Raw genomic sequence first — 6,000 nt, 5'->3', positions numbered from 1 at the left:
ACATTTTACAATCAGCTAACTCTTAAATATATTCGGGATCAATTACAGAAGAACCCCAAACACATAAAAATAAATCAGATTAGGCTTTGTCTTTTGATAAATGTTTTTTTCACTGAACAGGAAAATACTCATTAACAAAAGTTTTAAGAACAATAAAGCGACTGGAGGTTATTAATATGAAAATATTGTCGATTGTTCCTCCTGTAGAAATCTCCCTGGACAGCCCACTTCCTGAAAAGTGACTCAGCAAAAGCTCCCGAGAAGAAGTTGCTCATGTTTAATACGATTGTTCAGGCTAGCGCTGATTTCTTATCTATAAAGTCCTCTTGTGATAGATGATTCATGTTTCTTTTCAATTATGGGATTTGAATGCAAACTATTTCTTAATGTAAACAAATAGCTCAAAACATTTCTGTTTGTTTAGTACTATTTCCTACATTGTGCCTGAATCCATATTTTTGAGGGAATTGTTTGGTTTCAAAAGAGGGAAAAGAGAATGATTGTTTAGAAGAATGTGTGCAAAGGAGGGAGGACTTTGTCATGGGCAGCCCGCCAGACTTCCCTGGAGTCGGAGGGGGCACATGGTGGCCTGTCCTCCCGTAGCAGGGCCCCAAGAAGCTGGTGCCCCAAATCCTGCCTGTGAAGGTCTCAGTTTTCCTGTGGGAGAAAAGAGTATCTGGGAGTTTGATAATAGGTCTTATTCTATGTCTTTAAATGCTCAGTTCTGCCCAAGAGATGTGAACAAGGTGAAGGAAAAATGACACATAGAACAGTTGCTAAAGTTACTAGAAAGAAGAGAGCAATGTCTTTAGTGATTTCTAATAACATTTTACAATTGCCAGTATAAAAAGTAATATGAGGCCGGGCGCGGTGGCTCACGCCTGTAATCCTAGCTCTTGGGAGGCCGAGGCGGGCGGATTGCTCAAGGTCAGGAGTTCAAAACCAGCCTGAGCAAGAGCGAGACCCCGTCTCTACTATAAATAGAAAGAAACTAATTGGCCAACTGATATATATATATAAAAAATTAGCCGGACATGGTGGCTCATGCCTGTAGTCCCAGCTACTCGGGAGGCTGAGGCAGAAGGATTGCTTGAGCCCAGGAGTTTGAGGTTGCTGTGAGCTAGGCTGACGCCACGGCACTCACTCTAGCCTGGACAACAAAGCGAGACTCTGTCTCAAAAAAAAAAAAAAAAAAAAAAAAAAAGTAATATGAAAACCTAGATGAGCGTGAGCCAGTCTCACTGGAGTATGTGGCAGAAGTTGACCACTAGGTAGCGCCATACTCTAGCCCTATGACAACAGCGCTGGGAACTGGTTGGTCTGTATTGACCAGGAGGAAAACGTTCAAAATTTATACTTGAGAAAAGACCAACAAGGGCAGCGGAAAATTTTTCAATCAGAAGACCCTAAAACAACAAACTGAAGCTGTACAAGTTTCAAGTACCTATTTGGTGACGCTATTTGTACTATAGCAATTATTTGTAGTGAGAACTCAGAGAAACAGACATTGTTGGTGGGAGAGATTTCGATCCTTCTCCTAAAGAAACCCCAGTCTTGCGTGAGGTTAGAGAAGTAGAATAATCATAGTTAAAACATTTAATCCAGCATTTTCTTGTTAAATTAGAAAAATGTCAACTTAATGAGGTGAATTATATCAGAGATTTAGAATACATTTTTAAAAGCTATTTTCTTATTCCTTAAAATTGTTATTCTTTAAAGAACAGTAAGAATGTAGTTTACTGAGAAAACACAGACCCATAGAAAGACTGAAATACTTTTTGTAATGAAATATTATATCCTGAATTCTTTGAAGATAATAGCATAAACATATAGAATGGCTCTGTGGAGTCACAATTTTGGATGCCATAGGTTTTTCTTTGTTTTTTTTTTTTTTAGAGTTGCCCAGGCTAGAGTGCCGTGGGGTCAGCCTAGCTCACAGCAACCTCAAACTCCTGGGCTCAAGCAATTTGTCTGCCTCCGCCTCCCAAGTAGCTGGGACTACAGGCATGCGCCACCATGGTGGGCTAATTTTTTCTATATATTTTTAGTTGTCCAATCAATTTCTTTCTATTTTTAGTAGAGACAGGGTCTCACTCATACTCAGGCTGGTCTCAAACTCCTGGCCTCAAGCGATTCTCCCACCTCGCCCTCCCAGAGTGCTAGGATTACAGGCGTGAGCCAGCGTACCTGGCCATAGATTTTTCTTTAAAAACTAATTTTCAAATAACAAACCATATTGCTGTGAGTTTCCTGAAAATAATAATGCTATAATTTTAAAATGTAACTGAATATCTTGATTTTCTGATGTTGAAATAATACTACTAATATAACAAAAATAACTTTGAACTATTTTATTTTAGATAGCCTTTGTAAGACAAACTCTGTGATACGATTAAATATGTATTGGCTGCCCATTACTTCCAAAGCACTGTGTTTCTGTGTCAAGATTATTTATTGAACAAATATTTATTGAGCACCTACCCATCTTGTGCCAGCCATTGTGTCGTGCAACAGATCTCCAGAATTGTTTCCATTTTGCAAAACTGAAACTCTATACCCATTAAACAACAACCCCCATTGCTCCCTTACTCCCACCCCTGGTAACCACCATACCACTTTCTGTTTCTATGAATGTGACTACTTCAGATACCTCATATACGTGGAATGATACAGTATTTGTCTTTTTGTGACTGTCTTATTTCACTTAGCCTAATGTCCACAAAATTCTTCCATGTTGTAGCATGTGACAGGATTTCCTCTCTTTATAAGGCTGGGTAATATTCCATTGCATGTTTATACCACCTTTTGTTTTTGCATTCATTTTTTGGCGAGCACTTGGGTGGCTCTTGCTGGCATATTTTTTTCTTTTTTTTATTTCAGCATATTACGGGGCTAAAAATGTTTATGTTATGCATATTGCCTTTGCCCTGCCCGAGTCAGAGCTTCAAGCATGTCCATCCCCAGACAGTGCACACAGCACCCACTCATAGGTGTAAATATACCCATCCCTTCCTCCCTACTCCCACCTGCTCCATACCTGATGAATGATACTACTATATGTGCACATAAGTGTTGATCAGTTAGTACCAATTTGATGGTGAGTACATGTGGTGCTTGTTTCCACTCTTGGGATACTTCACTTAGTAGAATGGGCTCCTGGCATTTCTGTCCCTTCTTTTCTAGCACTCATCTCTTGCCTTCATGAATTAAAACTATTCAAGTATTGTTTTTTTCCTTTCTTAACTGTATGTTTCTCCATCCATTCATCCATCCACCCAACAAATATTTATTGAGTGTCCCCTATTTGCCAAGCACAGCTCTAGGCATTGGAAATACATCAGAGAACAAAACAGAAAACAATTCCCTGTCCCCATGAACCTGCATTGTCAGTGGCAAGACAGATAATAAATAAGTGAAGTGTACAGTATGTCCAAAGGTGGTAAGTGTTAATACTAAGGGATAAAAATAAAGCAGAAGGGGTAGCGGGCATGGGATGGGGATAGGGAGTGCCAGGTCAAAGTTAAAAGGTTGGATTTTGTTTCCAGCAAAGGCATCACTGAGAAGGTGCTTTTTGAAGGAGCGAGCCAAGTGGACATCAGAGGCAAGAGCATTTCAGAAAGAGAGGAGAGGAGGAGCGTAGCTCTGAGGTGGAACGTGCCGGGCAACATGTGAGGAGCACTGAGGAGGACGGTACGACTGGGGTGGACCAAGGCCAGGTGAGCAAAGGGCAGCAGGAGAAGCAGAGTGTGGAGGGCTTCTAGGTCATTTTTAAAAACAGAGTATGTGGCCGGGCTTGGTGGCTCACGCCTGTAATCCTAGCTCTCTGGGAGGCCGAGGCGGGCGGATTGCTCGAGGTCAGGAGTTCAAAACCAGCCTGAGCAAGAACGAGACGCCATCTCCACTATAAATAGAAAGAAATTAATTGGCCAACTAATATATATATAGAAAAAATTAGCCGGGCATGGTGGCGCATGCCTGTAGTCCCAGCTACTTGGGAGGCTGAGGCAGGAGGGTCGCTTGAGCCTGGGAGTTTGAGGTTGCTGTGAGCTAGGCTGACGCCACAGCACTCACTCTAGCCTAGGCAACAAAGGGAGACTCTGTCTCAAAAAGCAAAAACAAAAACAAAACAAAACAAAAAAAACAGAGTATGTGTCTGATTCTTAAAATTTTATTCAAAAGAATATCATTTGAATGAATGAATAATATTAACAGTCCTCTTTGAATGCACTGCATGTTAATCATGTCTCTATTTTAGGATGGTATTAAGAAAAACCCTTAGTTTATTCAGATCAGCACAAAATGCAACTGTTTTATTGCCTTCTTTGCCCTGAACTACACGCTGTTTCTGATGCAGCCTAAGATCGCACTAGACTTTAGGCAGCTGGATCACACAATTGCTTTAAGTTAAGCTTTTAGCCAGCAGGCTTTGCTCCATGTCTTGGTTCATGGTGTTCTCTCTTCTGAAATATTCTTGCCTCTTTTCCTTTCTTCACTCAGGAAATTTCTGCTTGTCTGTTTACATTGCTCTGATGTCATATTCTTAAGGAAGCCTCCCACCGCTTCCCCAAACCTGTTAGCCTCCCCTCCTTTGTGAGGCCACGACAGCAGTCTGTGAATGTCTCTTTTGTGGCACTTCCAGGATACTGTATTTAAATGATCTGATTCTATTACAGACCGTGAGCTCCTTGAGAGAAGGGATATTCATGTACCTATAAAACTGTCCCAGAGTAGGTATGGAAGATTGAATGAATTACAAGCCTCAGGTTTTAGTTCAAGCATGGGACTTCCCAGTTATCCCGTCCAGATATTATTGAGTTAGTAAGATATTAATAGTCTAGGGACAGGAATTGGGCCTCACTTCTGACTAAGGAAGGTAACATGCGGCAGTGTGACCCAGCCTAATTAACTATAGAAGAGCAAAAAAACAAATGATCTCCTAGCCGCTGGAATTCAGCCCATACTCATATAAGGAGGGGGCCAAATTGTCTGTCTCTTGAGTAATGTTTTCCAACATTACTACTAAAAAAGATGCTAACACTAGCTGATGAGGAACCTAGCCACACAAAAACTAGACCTATTCAGATCTAACCATCTCAAGCCAAAAGGGACCCATATATTGACCTTACTCTGACTCTTTCCTCATTATAATCTTATGTTAATACTAAAAATCTCTCCCAGGGGTGGAAATTTAACATGCAAATGAGCCATGCCGTGCATGAAGAAGTATGTAATAAAACTATGCAGGCACAAGAAAATCTCCACCTCTACATGCTTATATGTCTCCCCTTTCCTGCCTAAGCTTCTTTAAAACTCTCCCCAAACTCCCCTTGGGGAGTCAGCCTGAGGCTTTTTCCTGTGTGCTGCCTCCTTTGTGTTAAAATCTTGCCTGCGACTCCCATTTGACTTTTTTATAAAGAGAGCCCAAGGGCCCGCGCCAATAACATTACAATTTTCTTTCTTTCTTTAAGACACTGTGTGACCAGTATTGCTTATACGTCTCAACCTAAGGTAGTAAGTAGTTAAATACAGAGTTCTGAAACCAGCCCTGCACTGAAACCACCACTTATTGGCTAGGTGGCCCCTAGCAAGTTATTTAGTTTCTCTTTGCTTGTAATTATTTTATTCTATGAAATGAAGCTAAAAGTAATATCTATCTCATAAGTTGTTGCCTGCATTAAATGAATTAATATTTGTAAAGTGCTTAGAATGACACCTGGCATACATTAGTTGCTATGTAGGTTCTTACCAAAACGCATTTGTTATCTCCGATTGAGATACATTTCTTTGTTCTCCAAAGATGCAAGTCATGGTTGACTATAGGTAGAGGAAAAAAGTCAGAATGGCACAGTAGAAGAACACTGGATTAAGAGTCAAGAGGTTCACATTCTATTCTCTATACTGCTGCTAACAGATTTTCATATTGGGTAATTATTAATAAAAAAAATTAGGTGAGTTGGAGTGTGCTAAACTGCTTTTTGTCCTGAGTCGTGTCTTGTTCAT

Source organism: Microcebus murinus, chromosome 14 (genome assembly GCF_040939455.1).
Source record: "Microcebus murinus isolate Inina chromosome 14, M.murinus_Inina_mat1.0, whole genome shotgun sequence".
In the NCBI taxonomy this organism is placed as follows: domain Eukaryota; kingdom Metazoa; phylum Chordata; class Mammalia; order Primates; family Cheirogaleidae; genus Microcebus; species Microcebus murinus.
This window is presented reverse-complemented; position numbering follows the sequence as displayed.